Consider the following 20,848-nt stretch of genomic DNA (forward strand, 5'->3'; position numbering starts at 1 on the left):
TCGGTTTAGCGGAGCAGCATAGCTTGAGAAATGGTTCAGATGCAGACAGCGTTGTGTCGAGCGCTCGGAACGCCGCAGTGGGGAAAATAAAAAGGTGCTTGAAACCAAAAAAAAAAAGAAATAGAAGACAGATTTTTTTAAAGTGAAAACGCAAAGAATGCATTTTTGAGCAAAAAGGGGCAAAAACACTAGTTTTCGATTTTTTTTTTTTTTGTGTCTCGGTCAACGCGAACGCAAGAACCAAAGACTGGCTTGGGTTCTGCGCATGCGCACATGCGGCCCTGCAATTCTCTTGCTTCCCCAATTCTAAAACTCTAATTTATTTCGCTGAGGCAGACAAAAAAAAAAGAGAACTTGAAGGAATTGAATCGAGCAGCAATATCTACTGTACAAATCGCCAGTTTATTACTGATCTCATTACTGATCTAATCAGTGAACTAATTACGACAGCATTCGAGCTTGGACAGCGTATGATTCCTTTAAAACTTCAAATAAAATTTTAACGTACCGAAACTGAACAGTTAAATAGACGCCCTTGGGTAGACTTTTGTGTTAATTTCGGCCACCCATGGTTTCTTAACGTGCGCCCATAGCAAGGGGCGCGGGCGTTCATGCACTTCGCACCCATCGTAATGCGGCTGTCGGTGCTGGGCATCGAACCCGCGACCCCGCAATCAGCAGCGCAACACCATAGCCGCTGAGTCACCTGAGCCCCAGGGCGCGGGATCAGGTGACTCACCATCAGGATATCGATGGTGGGCTAAATCAAAGAACTCGCGTGTACCGTGCATTGGGTGCACGTTACAGAACACCAGGCGGTCAAAATTAACCCGGAGTCCCCCAATACGTCATGCCTCATAATCATATCGTGGTTGTAACACGTAAAAAACCCGGAATGTTTTTTTTTTTCTTTCTTTCTTTTGTTCACTCTGCGTCACCACGGTTGTTTAGCACTTATAGATTCAGCAGGCACCAAAGTTTGGATATTATAGAGGGACATTAAAGTGCAGCAGTGAATTCGTTCGAGCTAAAAAAGTATTGCAACTCGATTGCGATGAGCGTTCTTTAGAAACTTCGTCCAGTTTTTGGTATGTCTCGCCCTTTGTCCGCGCCTAACCTCGTTCCTGCCAACGGTCACTGGTATAGTCCATGCTCTAACGGCTGTGCTGAGGAAACTGGGTTCAAATCCAAGCGTCGGGCCAACTTGGGTTACCGGTTATGTCACACTGGGTATATGTTGCTGTATAGCGGCACATACCGTATGTACCACTATTTAATGAACCTCTTTTGACGCCAACCTGGGTCACGGGGTATGTAACACTCTTTAATGACAAAGAAAATCCTTTTAAAATTTATCCGGTCCCCGGCGAAATCACACCCACGTCATTTACAATCTGACAAGCTCGTCTCAATGTTGTATTCACACACGCGCCATGCGCGCACTTCGCGGCAGCGCCGCTAGGGGGCTCAGCGTTTCCGGAGGAAAGCGCGGGAGAGGAGCTCGGCTGGATACGCGCCTCATAATTTTCTTTATTATTGCGAGCGCGACACTTTTGTATAGTCAAGCCTCGATATAACGAACCTCGGTTTAACGAAATTCGCGACGTAACGAAATACTTTTATTTCCCGATCTTAGTTCCGTTGGAATTAACGAAACTTCGAATTAACGAAATTCGCGACATAACGAAGTTTTTCGCTGCGAGTACAACTTCGTTATATCGAGGTTCGACTTATACATTTGACAGCCTGAACCTCACGCCTGGTGCGTCTGTGTCACGTCGCGAATTTCAAAATACATTTCTCGTATTTGGGCCGTTTTGGCTCAACAAAAGTTTGCGAAACTTGCTATGTTGAGAGTTTGGTTCTTTTGAGATTGCAGCCTAATCTTGCTTTACCGGCAATCAATTAGTTATACCCAAGTACATAAACGCTGTCAGAATCCATGACGTCAAGGCGAGATGATGCGGGAACTTGAAGGCGGCGCCGCCGCCTTCAAGTTCCCTTGTTCTAGCTTACCAATTGAGACAATTCAAGACTTGTTCTAGCTTACCACTTGAGCGTCATCTTGCGTCATCCCGTTTTACTATCGCAGAAGCGTACTTTACTAATATAGTTTCACTTAATATGTCTCATTAATATTCCTTTAGGCAAAGCTGGACTGCTATATTAGACTTTTGGAGCACCGAAAATGGCAATATAATCTCTCGCGCATACTTGGTTAGCAAGAAAAGACGCAAATGCGAAATTTCGGTAGCGACATCACTTTGAAATTTCCTTACTATAAGAATCCCGTGGCGTCATGAATTTTGATAGCTAACAGCTAACAGTCTATCGAGTAGCAATTATTCCATTCCGTTACACTATAAGGAACTGAAGACTTGACAAAGTAATGCTTTGAGAACTTTCTCCGCATGACAGCGGCGAAAACACGCGGAAACGCGCTGAAGTCGATGACGTCACACTGATTTAATGGCGTTGCGGTTTGGGTGCTGAATTAAAAAATAAATACTTTGACTTCCTTTTCGCCGCTTATAACCGACCTTTTCCCGCTACATCAGCGAACCCACACTCTTGACGGAATAATTCGTTAATCTGAAGTGATTTAGTATTGCTCCCTGACGTCCCTTTGATTTGATGAGAGACGGACAGGTCGTTCGAGTAAAAGCTTTAGCGCATCTGTATAAACTGCACGTCCGATTAAAATTAATTCAAATTTATTGTCTTTCGTAGAAAGAAGGGGATTGGGGCTAGAAGCCATGATTCGGCTGGACTGAGGTCCAGACTACATGTAACATGTCGGCAACACTACAGTGTGAATACAATGAACATCTAAATTACGACAGTCATAAAAATAAAAATGCTGCAGTGCATGCAAGGTTCACGTTAGGGACGAATCTTTCAAATGGAAAACGTGTAATACATAATAATTTTTTATTAGTATATAGGGCAGGTCCTTCAATGCAGTCGAAGTTTTCTCTTAGAGAACACCTTGATTACAGGGAGACAGCTAAACAAAGTTGGCGGAGAGTAATTCAACTACTGTTCCCGGTTTTCTCGCACTGTCCAGCAATTTTCTATAGAAATAAAAACATCACTGTCGTATAGATTAGATTGGTAACACACAGTAATTCTTTAATTGTACGAAGAAATCACTGGAACGATGTCATACTTGGGGAAGAAGGTCTCCGGCGAGGTAAATGTACGGAACATTTGTTATGTGCAACTATAACAACCTTCTTGTAAAGCAGGCATAAGCTAGTCGTCTTTGTGATGGCTGTATAATGCAGCACACAATGCTACAACACTGAAGATGTCAACAAGCGTGTGAATTGAAAATAACTAACTGTGATAAGGAGAATATGCCTTTCTAATTGTGGACTTAAGGGGCGGGTTTCAGTTGCAGAACTATGGTGAGCTAGTATTGAAAGTGCAACTTTATTGCCGGAAACGTTCTACACTGTACCAGCTTCGCGAAACAGCTACACGAAACCTGCTGCGAAATGCATTGCTTTCCAATTAATAAGATTCAGCACTGTTAAGAGCTCCAGCACAAAAAAACTGTTTAGCGGATTGGCAACGCATTTCACGAGGTCATTTTCAGTTCGTATTTATCTCAAAACCGGTGCTATGCGCAACCTTGCTAGTAAAAGGTTATGCTTTCAGTACTGGCTGACCTCAAATCTGGCATTATAACATGCTTCCTAAAGTCAGTCATTAAAATGGTTATTTAGTAAAATTTTGTAAATGATCGTATTGGCCTTATCGCTGGTGCTATAGTTCTAATTGCCGCTGCTACGGAGATTGGTCAGTAGAAAATTATTATTTTGTCTCGAGTACCACGTCTTTCTCATAGTCTTACCCGCCGTGGTTGCTCAGTGGATATGGTGTTGGGCTGCTGAGCACGAGGTCGCGGGATCGAATCCCGGCCACGGCGGCCGCATTTCGATGGGGGCGAAATGCGAAAAGACCCGTGTACTTAGATTTAGGTGCACATTAAAGAACCCCAGGTGGTCCAAATTTCCGGAGTCCCCCACTACGCCGTGCCTCATAATCAGATCGTGGTTTTGGCACGTAAAACCCCATAATATTTTTTTTCTTATAATCTTATCAGTCGTCGCAGAAACACGCGCTATACAGACGTGTTCCCGGAGGCCCACAGCACCTTATCAGCCAATCCAAATAGACCCGTGTTGCTCAAAACCTGAAGCAGCCCTTAATTTACTCGCCTTGACGGCGGACACAAAATAGCCGACAATTAGCAAACAAGCAGGCTCAGCGGGGAGCCGATGGTTCGAGAAAAAGAACTGCCTTCGTAAAGGCGTTCTAGTGCGCCCTAGTTATTGTACACTGCTTTTCTTTCTTGTAGACACTTATTTTATGCGATACGGTGATTACGACGATAAAACGTTATTAGGTTATACTGACATATGGGGATCTTTCGAGTGACGTCACCTACGCCATTTTGCTGCACTATTCATTTATTCTACTGTGCTGCCAAATTAAGCGTATTGAGATAAAACGCAGTTTCTCATCGTGTTATGGCTGCACAACGATATGGCGGCCTCTATGAGGTCAGTGTGTCAGTGCAAACCATCTCTATAGATGGCTTGCAGTGACGTCATCGTGACAGCCATCTCGGAGCACTAGCACGTCGAAAACCTGTGTAAACGAGAATCGTGACAGCATGACAGGCGCGGCTGCGCTGAACGACAAATCGGTTACAGTGATATCAGTGATAAGCCGTTCAAATACAGTCATAGTCAAAATGCAGGACAATGTACAGTGATCAGCACGTGGCTGCAGGTAGTTCTCTTGCGCCACCGGTGTGCGCTGGCGACATCGAGTTGCTGTATATTTGCATCAAGTGAAAAAGAGTATTTGTGATGCATTGTGACGGCATTAGGCCCCTCTAAAGTCACCCGCGTAAGGCGTTTGCATCACTGAGCACTGGTACGTGTGGAAATAATGCCGCACTGACGTCATCGTGTCCGCCATGTTCGAGTACTACCACGATGAAAAGCAGCGTGCGTGACATCACACAAGGCCTCGTGCGCTGCTGTTTTGAATCCGACACGGAGCGTCAGTGAGGCGAATGCCGGCATGAAGCCCATGTTCCTTGCTCGCATGCAGCCACGCATGGGTGAGAGTGGACACCAGCGACACGAACTCGTGCACACGGCGAAAAATATGTTCTGTCTTCTGTTGGGTGCACGGATGTACCAGCTATAAGAACACTGTCGGGAAAATGCCGAGGTGGAACTTTACCGATTTCCTTGGAACTCGTACCAGGCTGATTGCAGCCGTCCGGCGAGGAAGGTAAGCAAACGCATCATTGCACGCTTTCTTCAGTTCGCTCTCCAAGATGATATTAGGACATAGTCGTGACTCTTGCGTTATTTTACTATTGTTAGTGAACGTGCAACGTATCTAAACTCGAGACGCTCTATATGTAGGTTCACCGAGCAAGAAGTGGATATGCTTAGCTTTCTCCATCTGCCTTTGCTTATACGGCCTAATCCTGACGCCACGGGTTCGCTTTCAAGCTGTTTTCTGCCACGTCCCCTGAAATTGGTCGGTGCCGAGCAATGTGGATCGGTGGAATTTCAATATAGAAATGATACGGACAGTTGGTGAAGCAGGCATGTCGAAGCCATCCAGCAGGCTCAAGCAAACGACGTGTTATGTAAGACGACGCCATATGGGTTGCGGGCATGCCGCTTACTACATCGGGACGTGGGCGCCCGCCAAGCTGTCGATAAAACCTAGCTTTCTTAAAATGCAAACACCACAAAACAGATGTCGCGATAAGGAGCGGATGGCGTACCTAGAAAACAGCGTGTTCACTTCGAAGCACACGTGGTATTCCGCGTCATTTGTGCCACGCACTTTCCAGATTTCCCGACGCACCGACGACACTATTCCTTCTCTCCCGCAATATTCCTTCTCTCCGGCAACTTGAATCGATTCTTCTCACTATGCTGACCATAAAGTAGTCGGCTCTTTTTATTTATTCATATGCATTCTGTAGGCCCGATAAGAGCCCAAGTATACGGGGCAGTTGTATGCAAAAATCAAAAGCTATGCATAAATGTAACACCTATGTGACAATAGGTTTGAACAGTGAAAGAACTCAAGAAGAAATAGGACAAAACCAGGGAAATAAAAATTCGGATCAGGATACAATACGGCAAATGAGAAATTTTATGAGTAAAGACAATGTGTGTATTAAAAAATTCATCGCCCAAGCACTCCATACAGATGGTTAACCAGCGAAGCTGAAACGTGCGGCCTCGGTGTTTAGCAGTGGGTTAATCCCGACGCTGTATTGAAGCGTTTCTCAATTATTGGTTACATGTTTGTGTTTCTAGTAGAACGCAAGCGCCAATGGCGGGCGGATGCTGCTAACCACGACGCCGAGCTAACTCGAGATATCGAACGCATGCGACAACAGCGAGTCGAGGAGGCGGCGTTGCGGGCAGAGCAGCGTCAACGTGGCAATGGCGGGAACGCGTTCACTGGGCCCAACGCCCGCTATCGGCGGGAGTTTCTCGACCGGCACTTTGGCATTGGCTGTGACGAAACTTCCACGTTGGAATCGCGAAGTGGAACGCAAGCGCCAATGGCGGGCGGACAATGCTAACCACGACGCCGAGCTAACTCGAGATATCGAACACATGCGACAACGGCGAGCCTAGGAGGCGGCGTTGCGGGCAGTACGCGTGCTTGGGTACGGCGCAGAGAACGACGTCACTAACGGTGCTGCCAATGGCGGGTCGACGTAGAGAACGACGTAACTGACGGCGCAGCCAATGGAGACCTTAATCGAAACATGTGGCGAACGGTTTTTCGTTTCGGATAGCCATATACAACTTTCGCTGTAAAACCTAAAACAAATTGAGCCACATATTTAGTCAATATCATCAGCGCTACCTAGATGTGTTATAGGTAAGTCGTTCTAATCTGTTACTGTACCATGCAAAAAAAGAAAGAAAAAAAAAGATGCTTGAAGAAGTTTGTTCTCGTAAAATAAGGCATTAGATGCTTTTAGAACGCGTATAGTAGAAATAACTGTGCGGAACGTTGAACATCGATAAGACGGGCAGGAACAACTATAAATTGATCGTCTGGCGCGACCTCTATGACCTCGTCAGGGCTGCACGGTTTAAAGTGAGACAGCTCGCCCATGTCACGCTACGTGTCGCCTTACTGTTTCCTAAAACTCGCCCGAGGATGCGTGCAGTACGAGATGTAAGCTTACTTTTTTGTTGTTTCGCGTCGAAGTCCGCACCGAAGTTCGCCTTTTCCCCCCTTTAAATCCCTCTCATTAGCTGCGACACTTTCGCATCTAATTGGAACTTCGTCGGCTCACGCATCTGTCTTTCCTGGACAATGTCACTCCCTCGCCCCACCCCATCTCGTTTTGAACTGCGGCGCGCTCACTACACGCTAAACTAACAACACAAAAAGAAATAAAGAAAAAAGAAGAAAGAGGGAAAGATCATTGAAGTCGCAGAATTCCACCTTTCGAAACACACACAAAATGTCCACGACACTTTGCTGGCCAAGCCCGGACTAAGATCGAGATCTAAACTTCTCCCTTTTCTCGTTCATCGCCAAAACCAAGTCCTACGCCCCCCCCCCCCCCCCCTCCTTTTCTTTTTTTTCCTCTTGTCTTTTCTACACCCAGTTTTTCGTTTTTCTTTAGGCCACCGGAGTGGCCCAACCTGTAGCAAATAGGGCACAACTGCCCTACGAACAACAAAACAAGCTGTACCGAAGGGCTTCCAGCTAATCGCTTGAAATTGGAACCGGCCGTGATTCCCGTAGCGCGCGCAGGCTCAAACGGATCCGGTCTCAGCCGGAAGTTCCCGACTTCGGTTTCTTTCATTTTCTTCATTTTATCTCGCAATGACAGATAAGGCGCCTTCCGTTTAATTACATGCGACAGTCCTGAGCGTTCCGTCGTGCTCTGCCTAATCGTATTACAAGTTTCCTTTTCTTGGCCTGTTTTTTTATACTCGTGTATGCTTCATTAGCGGTGCGCTCTCCAGCGATGCATTGAAATCGCTTTCAGTGCGATTGCTAGTACTGGCACTAGCCAAATTTCGTGGCATATAGCTGTCGAACGTGAAATACGAGAGAAAGATCGGTGCATTTGGATGTTTGCGCTGATCTGGGTAATCTTTTTTTATGTGGCGCAGCTCCATACGTGTTGTGTGCAGCTCCAAGTTGAGCGCAGCTCCATGCGTGTTTTCTAACCGCGATGTATGTCGGCTGGCGCGGGACAATCTGTCTCGTGCGGCACGTTCCAAACGGAGCGAAGTGTGGTGCGACTGCCTCGCTAGTTGGGAGATCGCGAGAGGCAGCCGCGTGGGTGACGCGTGGGTGCGCAATCACAGCAGCCGCCGAAGACAGACATCCCAGACTACGCGCGCTACTTTGGCGCCATCTCGTAGCCATCGTCGCCGCAGTTCGCGTCTTGCGCGGCAGTACGCTTTTCTTCTCACGCCTTCGCCGTACCGTCCTCCTCCGCTTTCCGCCTCATGCTTCCGCTGCACCCTCCTCATCCTCCTCCGCTTTCCTCCTCGTGCCCTCTCCGCTCTCGCCGCCTTTTTAATCCTCCGCTGCGCTCGTTCGCTCGGTTACTCCGGGAACGTCGACGCTCAAAACAGGAATGGGTGCCTAAAAGCTGCGCTCTAAAAATTCACCAGCGATTACGATACTCCCTAATTGCGAAATTTGAGCGCAGCTTTATACGTCTTTTCATTTCTCGATATATTGGCTGGCGCGGACAATCTGTCTCGTGCGGCACGTTGCAAACTGAACGAAGTGTGGCGCGACTGCCTCCCTAATCGAGAGACCGCTTCTGTCTCCTCGTGGCCGCCTATAAAATAATAGCCTATAAAATTATCAGGAGCAGCTGTGACACTAGTGCACTATACAAGTTGCATATGCATGCGTTGCAGATTTTCAATGGCTTAGATTTCATTGGGTTTAGGTTTTCATGTGTCTTTACTGTAGAATTCAAGAAAGACGTTTTGCTGAAAGAAAATGTCTTACGTTCATGAGGTCTTGACGAAACGCTAAACAGATAACTAACCATAGTGGAAGAGGAAGTAATCAACCGGTTAAAGCATTCCAGCTTGTATGAATACGGAGTTAAACAAAAAAATAAATGTTGTATGGCTCCAAAAACAAAGCCATACATAAAAGTTGGAACGTACGCTCGTATTTGATATGTTTTACTGCTACGGTGAAGCAAGGTGTCCTTGAAAAGTGGTACTGACATGTGTCACTGTTCATCAAAGGGTTTAAAATAGCAGCAGACATACCCGTATAGCTGCTACTGCACGTAGCCCTCCAGCTTTCCAGTGCATTTTTTTATATGAAGCGTTGCACCATCGCAAAATCAGTCAATGAAAATATGTGTTTACAAAAAAAAAATGGCGAAGTAGTGAGCCCTGTGCCTTGACGCTGCGCGAAAAAGACATATGAGCTTGAAAAACTTGTTTACTTGTGTACACGAAAGGTGGCGGCTTCCTGTGACGCGCTAACAAGCTTGGTTTTCCGGAAGCGTTTCCGAAATCGGAGGTGCTTTAAGCACGTCCGCCGTTGTCTTCATTGGAGTCCCGTTTCCAAACGGTTTCTGTTGAATGGAAAAGCGTCGACCTCGCTTATCGTTTTTCTTTTTATTATTTTTTTATTGTTTTTGACATCATTTGTCTTGGGCTCCGCCGCACCCAACGTTTATGCCTGCTTTGTTTGTTTATGTCGAAGAAAATATAAGCCTTTAAACGTACTTTGCGTGACATCTGTCGAAAGCTGACGCCCGACAACCCATTGAAAAGTTGGGAGATGAGCGCCCGAAGCCAAGTTGTTAATTGATAACGCTAGGATTCTAAAACTTGAAGTAATTACTTTTTTTTTACAATGTGACGGACTTCTGCTCGCTCTTATGTACTTTCTATCGCTCTTGTCTTACGTGACACACAGAGGCGAAGTGCTGCTATGAGCACACATTTTTAAAGGGAAGCTTTTCTTTTTTTTTTCCTTTCTTTCTTTGGACTGACGTACCGAGTAGGTGTTACCGACAACGTAGTGCCACTGAACGCCATCTCTGTTTGTGCAATCGAAGAATAAATAATCACGAAATAAGACTTGCACATATATAATGTCGGCTGACAGGTGTCTCTAGCGCACACAAACAGTTTAATTGCAAAAACGCATGATATTGAATGGCGTCATTGGTTTACTGGACTTTCTCTGATTCCGCTATTGGGTACGGGCCACTGGCCGATGTCCTCATTCTTGGCCAATTTTCCACAATGCGCTTGCGCCTCAGTGGCACAGGAGATAGATTCCTTAAGTGTATTTAGATGTGTTTCGTACTTCCCTGTGCATACACATCTGATTAACACTCATGACTACTACAACGAATTTGCCTGTACAGCGAATGAATGCAGGCGACCCCGAGGGCTGGTTTGTTGCATTGCAAGGAACGCATGTAGCGGGTCCGCCGCTGCCCTCCATGGCGGTCACTGACAGAGCGCCCGTCGACATCGCAAGACGGCGCTGAAGAGTCCGGACTCCGAGCTCGGTGGCGCGACCCACCAATTCGTTTCCAAGGGGACGCTCATAGCATACATCCATCGATCCATCCATCCGCAGATAGCTGTGGTAACACCCTCTCCACACGGTCGTTATGAGGCTGTAGAAGAACTCAAAATGTTGACAAGGGAGGCAATAGCTGCACTGCTGTATACCTTGCGTTACACTGTAAAATAATTGACACCCTTAAAAACGTGCAAGGGTGTAAATCAGTCTATAACTCGCAAGGTTACATCCTATTTGGGTGTAAAGGTACGAGTCATAGATCGATTTGCACCCTCATTCACTTTTATGGGTGTAAATTATTTGGCTGTGTACTCATGGGTTTTGCAAGGAGAGCAAGCCGTGTACTTCGATGCCAAAAGTCAGTTGCTGCCGCACATTGCGTCGGGTGAAGGGCGCAGATGAAAATCAGCTACTCTTTTCAATGCGTATCTCTCGAATTAGCCTGCACAACTTAGCCTGCACAACTTCGAGCGGTAGATTGCGCGCCATCTTTACAATGAAGTGGCCATGTATAACGAAACATTTTTAAGGTCCGAAGTTCTTCGCTGCAGAGTCGTTTTATTGTAGCGAGATTTTCATTTTCTTTTGCCAAGAACAGCACCAAACACGCACAAAAAAAAAGAAGAAAAAAATAAGTTTCGGGTGCCCTGTGATTGAACAAACCGCTGCAAGATGGGGCTACAAGCGCCGCTTCTGCCGTTCCCGTCTACATTCTTCGTTTTCCGGTGCGCACTCCGTAAACTACAATACGTATAGACACAATGAACGTAAAAGGTTTACGGATCGCTGGATGCGACAAAAGGCTGAATATTTTAACAGCGAAGCTGTTAAAATATTCAGCCTTTTACGCACCACGTACGCATTCAGCCTTCTACGCACCACAAATTACGGCTGGCTTAAACAGCGAAGCTGTTTAAGCCAGCCGTAAATTGTGGTGCGCGGATTCGAACCCGCGTACCCCCGGTCCCTAGCGAGCGTCGTAGCCACCAGGCTATCGAGCCACTTTTTTTTTAACATTGTATTTATTACAATGAATGAAATGTATGTACAGCAACTATTTACAATAATACGAGCACCAGGTGAACGTAAGTAATCACACGTCAACGTGCAGTCCATATGAAGAAAACGTCATACAGAGCAACACCGTCCATCACAACAAAAACTTAAAAGGTGGAGTTAAACACCTAATCAAAAGTGGATACCAATCCGGCTGACATTCTTCTTGGTCGTAAATGTCCTTTAAGTGCATGATCATCTGAGCGAAATACGATCTTGAGGAAATTGTTCTTTCTGCATTTCGGTCTTGCATACGAGCTTTCCATAGGCTATGCAGGCCTATCAGTTAAAAAGAAAAAAAAAAACATAAGATATCGGATAGAGCCACGCTTGCAGAACGTGCATTTATATATGTAGATGTAGAGCCTTGAAGTTACTGGCACATACCCACTCTGGGGGCTTGGCCAAGAACCGGGTAGTTTGAAATAACAATCAGAAGGGAGATGTATAAAACAAAACAAACATAAATGTGGGAATATATACGCATCTGAGAATGAATAATTAGAATATATCAAATGAATTGAATAGAATAAAGGAGTAAATGATGAATAAAAAAAAGAAGTAGACAGCAAGTCATCAAATTTGCAAAAATATTTCGGTACCCTAAGCCGTGATTCTGTCATCAAAATCTTTCTGAGCCTGTAATGTAATTCTGGATGGCATCTACAACCTTCCCGTCGCTGTGCCCAAGGGTAGAGGCCCCCAATGATAGTAAATTTTGAACATTTAGTTCTAATCTAAGAAGGCGGAACGGTGTTTCTAAGGTTCTTTTTCGCAATTCAGAATATATTTGACAGGAAATGAGGAAGTGATCTAATGTTTCATGTTGTCCACAATAGGAACAGTTAGGTGAGGGAACCAGACCAGCTCTGTGTAGGTAAAAATTTAAAAATGGAATTCTGCAGCGTAGTCTAGTGATTGCGACTTCAAGTGATCGCGTTTGACAGAGTTTGCTATTCCAATAATGCGACAAGTGCTGAAAATCTGACGAGTTTGTTAAAGAAGGGGCGTGAAATTCACGCAGCATCATTTTTCTCCGAAATCTAGCCCCTATGATGAAAGCTGAAATCGGTAGGATATGAATTACCGGGCCATTCAGGGACGCTTTCGCCAACGAATCTGCCATTTCGTTTAGAAATAGGCCCTTATGCCCTGGTACCCACACCAATCTAATCAAAGCTAAGTGAGGGGGCACTAACGATTTGAAAGCTCGCAGAACTGGGGAATTATCGGACGCTGTGAGGGAGGAGCACAGAGATAAAGAATCCGTCACGATTACTGTAGTGTTGATGTATTGAGTTTACGGAGGGCTAGAACGACAGCTAAAAATTCCGCTAGAAAGATTGGTACGAAGTCTGGGAGGCGAAGAGAGAACGACCAATCAAGAATAGGAGAAAATATTCCAATTCCACACTTTTCTTCATTTTGAGAAGCATCAGTGGCAATAACTGTCTTGATCGGAACGTGCAAAAAGTAATCATTTAATATTGAGCTAAGCATGCGGTAAGATAATGCCTTTGCATTTTTAGGGAAAATATCATCATACTGAATTTTAATGGAATTGGTGTTGTAAACAACAGGACTCACCTCACGAATTTGTATGTTTATGTGATCTAGGAGAGTTTGAATAAAAATAATTTCTGGTGCATTTATGCGAGCCATATTATATGCGTTCGAGCGTCGTCGTCTTCGTCCACAGCTGACGCGTTCGTACGCTCGTGCTCTGCGAGGTGAAGAGGTTTTGCGCGCTATGAGAGCGAGACACACTCAGGAAGGGGGTCTCCTGGAACGCGGTGTCGGTGTTGCGAGCTGCGCTATGCAACGCGCAGTGACGGCCGTAAGTCCGAGACGCGCGAAAAGAAATGATCATCATCACTAGTAATAAGATGAAACGCTACGATCGCCCAGCTTCGCTTTTTAAGTGTTGCGCGGCAAAATGCAAGGTTTTCGTTTCTGTAGATGACAGTAAAGGTATTGCAATGCTTGAACACTTTTCACGGCTAGCTTTAGCAGCTTCGCTGTTAAAATGAGCAAACGTCGCCGTCACCCGACCGGACGCGTTCGGATACGTCAAAGACGTATGTCTGCAACATGCGCGACTGGAAAGAATGCTTACGCACTGTCTGACAATTTCCACTAGGGAGTTTCTTCCGTATTTTTTTTTCCCTGCTGCTCGCCGTGTTCGGCCCGATTCGCGAAGTGTGCTTGCTGCCTGGGCCAGAGAACACCGATAAACAAGACACGGCCGGGAACCTCAGCCAAATTTATGTGATGGCTGTTCATGACGTCACGGATGTTGGGAGCATCTGCTTGGCGGGATGACATTACGATTAAACACAACCCGTGCTACAGCAAGGTAATAGTCTAAATTTCGAAACGGTAGGCGTGGACACTGAGCGGCCTTCGACAACCACCATGGGTAACGTAATACCGCTCATGGAGCCAACTAACTGTAGCGCTGCCTACATAAGTGACCTCAGAAAGCTTCCACGTTTGCTCTGCATATGATGCTTATATTCGCCTCAATATGTTTTTTTTGTGGACAATCATAAAAATATAGAAGTAAAGACAATACACTTCAAGCTTGCATATTATCCTTTAATGTGGCGTCCCGAAATATACCGTTGTTATTTCTACAATCTATATAATTAAAGAAATTAGCAGGTTCGCCCGAAAGGCGAAGAATTGACAGTGATAGGAAGGTTTGTGCAGTGCTTAAAGTCAGGGGAGAGGGGCTCAAGTGGCCCGCCCCCTCCCCCCCCCCCTCCATTTTTTAAGGAGTGGCTCAGCCGCCCTCCTCCCCTCAACAGGTTAACTGTAGCACTGCGGCATCCATTCGACAAGCTGTGGAGGTGTTTTTCACAGTTTTGGCACACACCCTACATGCCGTTGATATTTCCAGTCTTTACCGCAGTCGACTCCCGTTAATTCGATTCCGTTTAATTCGATTTTTCGCTTAATTCGAACGCGCTCGAAAGTTTCGGCGAGAAACGGTACATTTCTATCTAAAGAAAACTCGCTTAGTTCGAACACAAAAGCATGCCGGTTTGGTTAATGTGACCCACACTAAAAGCTTGAAGACACAAGAAATTGGCAGACGCCGCTACTGCTTCCCATGGTGACGAAGGTGACGGCGACAACCTGTCCCGCAGTGATGATGATGACTTGCGCAGTGCCCTCTGCGATGTCTCTTTTGAGCATTTTGTCAGCGACGACGACAGTGTTGAGGTCTGTATTCCACTGACCGATGACGAGGTGTATAGTAGTTATTGTAATACTGTACTGAAGTAGTCTGTCGACGACGACTGACTACTTGAAGCAATAAAAAAAAATTGTGAATTCATTCACTTTGCGACTATTTGTTAAATCGACTTTTCGGATAATTCGACCAAATCCTGTGGTCCTGCCAGGTTCGAATTAATGGCAGTCGATATAATACATGCGGCAACATAGTGTTGTACAATTTTACACAATGAACGACACCCGGGCTTGTTGGCAATGATTCATTTTGAGGACTGTATCTCAACACACGACGAGGGCATGTTGCACAAATTTCGCAAATTCAGAGTTTTTGTCAGACCTCGCGGTCCGTAAAGCTTTGACGCCGACTGCAGGCGTAGGCGCTCTGAATCTCCATTATTTACCGTGGTTCTCCGATATATATCGCCCGTTATTTGTTGCATAAGTCACGCGTCCGCGCCGCCTAAAATCTCGAATGTAAACAGCAAGAACACGGATATACCATGGTTCAAGCATAAAAAGGAGTAATAAACTAAAACAAGTAGACCCGGAACTAAAGGCGCTGCCACGGTCATTTTGCCCTCTCTTGTTTCTGTATTTCATTCTATCTTTCAAGAGGCTGTAATCCGGCACACGTGGAAGGATTATTGAAAAACCTGGAAAAGGCGGATTTTAGGTTAGAAGGGCTAATGCAGGATTAGCTAGTGCACCCCGAACTTTGAAGGATTAAGAGCAGTGATGAGGATAGGAAAACGATTATAAAAGCAGGGATTCTAAGCTCCACGTGCGTTTTGTTATCTCTGCATGTATCAGCTTTCGTAATTACGAGCGTCCTTGAGAAAGTATGTCACTCGTTAGCTTATAACATTCTCGCCTAATGTGTTCCTGAAGCGTTTTGTATTGAAGATAATCCCGTCGGAGCAGCAAATTAGCCGGCACCCAGATCAATACTAACTGCACTCGGAAGTGTGGGTATAGTAGGACGTTGCAGAAAGACCTGTAGTTTTAGCACACACTGTTGCTCGTAAACTGAACAAGGTGTGTCTCAAGTTACAACTAGCGAAAGTTTTGGTCGCGTCAAGTACCATAGCGATAAGCTCGGATGCAGTGAGGCGTTTGAAGAAACTCGTGCAATAGCGAATTACTTACATCAACAATGTGAGAGTTTGCGAAGACCGAAGTAGATTTCGGGTTGTTTCTTGGTGTTGAGATGACATCGGTTATAAAGAACGAGTACACTGGATATAGCGAACCGTTTTAGATGACCTCGGTTATAGCGTATGGGTTGCAGAGCGAATAGTGAAGCGTTTCATTTAAACTAAATCATCACACAGTGGCAAAGCTGACCGCTGTAGCACTTCCGAAGGGTGTGCTAACACCTTTATACCAGATTCGTTGTCTTTGATGCATTTGGAGGGACTCGAATTTGCATACCCCAATAAGGTCTTTTTTTCATGGTCTTGTTTTTCACGTAATTTCTCTTCGTCTCCGTTATTGAAAACGCCTTACTCCCGCCGCAGTTATTTTTTTTCTCTCCCAATAGCGTTACGGCATGGTATGTCGGCATTTGTTCCCCTCGTTTGTTTGTTCACGTCGACCTGATGTTAACCAGACGTGAAGCACATCGTCACCAGGTCTACACTGAGTAAAGACGGATGGTAATAACTTTATTGGGAGTTGTCCTGCAGTTTTGAGGACCCGGGCTCAGGTCTTCCACGACGGGACGTCGAGATCTTGTCTCAGCGCCGCCTCGCGGGCCTGCTGGACAGCCTAGAGTTGGTCGCCGAGGTCGGAATTGAGTAAAGAAAACAAAAAAAAACTTATTGTCATGGCGACCACTGAATAAATTTACGAGTCTAACGTCCAGAACTTTCTCAGTTGACATTGAGGTACGCCGTAGTGGGGGACTCCTTATTAGCACTACCCGGGATTCTTTGATGTGTACCTTACTGTAGGTACACTAGCTTTCTTGTTTTCCTCTTTTTTTTTTTTTGAGGGGGGGGGATTTCGTCTACATCGAATTAAGGCCGCCGTTGGAGGGGGGTTCGAACGCGCTACCTAGTACTCAGCAGCAGAAAGCCATAGCCATGCACTGCGGTAGCATGGTCGCCGGGCGACCCCAGAATTCAGCCGTGAGATGAGGAGCGGCGCTGAGTGAACCGTTTGATCCCTGGGAACGGTAATGCAAGTCCTTAGTTTTTCTCATTACGTTTTTTCTTTAGCGATACTCAATGCAGTACCTCGTCAAATGTAACCATTGTCGAATACAAAGCACCTGTTGGCCAAACATTAGCGCGATTGTGTTTCCCCGAGCTATTCGGAAATACTAACAACGGGGAATAAGGCCACGCGTAATGGCTGCGATGGGATTAAACCTACAGCGCAGGACGAAATACTACAGGCGCGGTCACCGAGTCCGCAGTGCCTCTCGAGCACGAAGTTTAACCGATCGGTCGGCCGGCTGGCTGACTACTTGACCTATAGTGCGCTATAACATAAAATTAAATTAAAATATGAGGTTTAACGTGCCAAAACCACCATCTGATTGTGAGGCACGCCGTAGTGGGGGACTCCGGAACAATTTGGACCACCTGGTGTTCTTTAACGTGCACCTAAGTCTAAGTGCTAAAGCGAAAAAACCAGCGAAAACCAAGACGCGGGACCAGAAGGAGGCACACACACAGTCACCGGACTTACACCTGATTTATTTGAAGCATCCACGTACTTTTATAGACCGCTTTTCCTGCGCAAGCGCACGTGCCCAGCAAGTCATGCACGCTTCTAAAATCTAAGTACATGGGTGTTTTAGCATTTCGCCTCCATCGAAATGCGGCCGCCATGACCGGGATTCGATCCCGCGCCCTCGTGCTTAGCAGCCCAACACCATAGCAACCACGGCGGGTCACAATAACTGCCTAATCTGAGTTGGCTTTACTTAATTGAGTTTCCTGCAATAATTACACGAGAGAAATCTGGCGATGCGATCGTTCGGTAACCATGGTAACGGGAATTAAGTTTGATAGATTCGGACTTGTGGCTTCAGACGTTCGTGTGATGCTGCTCACTTGCTTTATCTGCTTTTAATTGGACTAAATTTGAAAGCAATCTATATTTATCGAAATGCAGAAGGCAATGAGACTCTGCGAGCACGCACAATAGTTGCTAATTGCAGCGTATCCGCCTGTCCGTGCGTCCGTAACGCAGTGGTTTCAATATGGGGCTTCTGTGATAGAGGTTCTGTGTTCGAATCCTGCCGTCGGACGATTTTATAAATGTTTAATGAATAATTTATGGCGCCATACTGCGTTGAAAATGGACAGTCTGTAAAGTGCCGAAGCCGTTTAAAGCCAGGACGAAGTTCGGGCAAATCCATGTACTAACCTGCTTGCAGATCCCGTGGATACTAGAACCAGAGTTCGCTCTAGTAATTATTGTATGAAACTCTTTGCTTGACCTTACCTAATTGACTAGCTGGGTTATTTATTGATTGATTGACTGAATGACTGGCCCACTCATTGACTGATTTATTCAATGACTCTATGCTTGACTTGACTTACTGGCTGATTTATTGACTGACTGATTGATTGATCGATTGATCTATCTTAAACATGCACATAAATCTGAGTGCATGAGTGTTCGCAAGCATTGGAATGCAGTCACCGCGCCTGTAAGAACGAGCCCACGGCGTCCTGCTCAGGTTTGGAGCGCCTGGTCACACGTGCCAACACAGGTCAGAACCTGATAAATGCTAAAGGAAAGGACCAAGAATACGAAGCTGGAGGTACCGTAGAATTCATTGATTCATTTTACTCTTAGGGCTGGAGTCATTACCGAGGGAAATGGTTATCAACAATTAAGAAGCAATGAAATGGGCGGTAGGTTAAAGTTTATTCAAAAAATGTAGCTGTGTACATAATGTTGGCTAACGAGCACTCTATATGAACTTCAAGCAAATGACAAAAAATGACAAAGCAATAAGCTTTGGGCAGTAACAATAGCAGCTACCTATACTATAATAGCTAATGCGTGGTTAAAGGCATGTTTATCGTTCATTGCAACAATATCCCGGAAAGTTGGTTCCATTCTGCTGTGTTCGAAAAAAAAAGGACATGTGAGTTTTTGTGTTGAATAATAAGGGCCCTACCTTGTGACGATGATCAATGCAATGAAGCACGTACAGGTGCCCCCAAAATAACTCGGAATAACTCGGAATGAGGTCTTTTCGTTCTACAGGATGATGTTATAAGTTATGCACCGATGTTTATCTGGGTCAGATATGGAGTTGCTTAGCTGTCGCTGTCACTGTATCGCTCACACTTTCTCGTTTCTTCGTAATGTATACGTGAGGCTTGCGCCATTTTATTTTTCGCTGCCTGTTCTGTTTAGACCATTCTCTCTCGTAGTGGGCATCTGTGAGCTAATTTTCCGGACGGCTAAGCACTTCTGATTAGGCCCCGCACGTCAGGGACCCTTTTGCGTCACGCGTACGCTTGTTTCACCTGGGTGCGCTCTGTTCGCGTCTGTATACGAAAGTGCACACAGTGTGTGGTCTACTGTCACAGACTGCGTAGAACGACGATGGAGTTGGGTGCCATCCTGTACAGCGTAATGTAGCAGCAAATGAAAACCCGCCTAAGTGGAATTTCCCTCTAATCAGCCTAGCACTTTTATTTGTAGCTTCGTCTTTAACTTTACGTTGTTTGTAACATTGCTCTCGCCCTATGAATAAAAAAAAAAAAACGAAAAAAGAAACGTGGCGATACGGGGGACAGTGTGCAAAAAAAAAAAAAAAGAATACGGCAATATACAACAAATCCTGGAAAGGTCCAATTATCGAGACCTTTGCTTCTTTCTTTCATACGTTGTAAAAGAAAATCCTGATCAGCCATCCGAAGACTGAGAAATACTACACAACCGTTTCACTGGGTGGCAACCAAGATGCGAGTTAGCTGATCATAAAAGTAATAGCAAAAGACACTGTACAATTATTTGACGGGAGTGCTTAGGAAATACTGAGCTAGAGCTTATTATGAAAGCTTCTAAGCAGAAAAAAAATTAAGATGAGCACAGATCAGAAAGACATGATTATTATTGCGTGCGGGTGAGAAACATTAGATTATGGGATATCCCTCGCACTACGAAAGATCCCATGCTTCTACACCTAAACTTGAAAAGCAAGAAATAATAGCTACAAAAAAACGTTCCTGCTTCTCGCTGATAATCTTCGGCGCGTGCAATTGTCATGTAATATAGGTAATTGTCTTTGACGATACCTCCAGGTGCTTTCCGCAGTATCAAGCTCTGCCATTGGAAAGTTGCACGTCTAAACTTTTACTTCCGTAGCTGTAATATCTTACTAATTCCTGCCATTCTTGTAGCAAGCCTGAGGCAACTGATCATTTTGCGATTTCTGACCGCCGCTTCTCTCCCTCCAGCAGAGAATGTTCCTCGAATATCCTTCTCGACGGCTCAGTGCTTATCAACTTGCCAATGTCTTGTTGTTTGGTGAATTTCAGTCTGGTATACCTATCACGGGAACCATTCTATTCGATCTAGACTAGATCATTAATGCGTCCGGAAAGCTGCCCTGTTGGGGATGACAATCATGGTACCCAGTTATTTTATATTCTTGTGCTATGAAATTGCATTGTACTCACATACTATGTGATCTAGTGTTCTATTTCTGTCTTTCTGAGGTGGATGTGTTATTTCACTGGACCATTTATACTCGTTAGGTACGCGCTATGTGTTGAGGCAACACCAGCAACAACGACAACAGCAGCGACATCAACCAAGTAATGATATAAACAACCTTTCTGGGCAGCTCATCAAGCCTTCTACGTCGTCGAACATGACCGAAATCGAAGGGAAAGTAAATATAGACTACTTATAGGCTTAGTTATTCACGCTCCAGTTGTGGTTCGAGCACAACGTGGTA

This window comes from Dermacentor silvarum, chromosome 11 (assembly GCF_013339745.2).
Source record: "Dermacentor silvarum isolate Dsil-2018 chromosome 11, BIME_Dsil_1.4, whole genome shotgun sequence".
Lineage (NCBI taxonomy): Eukaryota > Metazoa > Arthropoda > Arachnida > Ixodida > Ixodidae > Dermacentor > Dermacentor silvarum.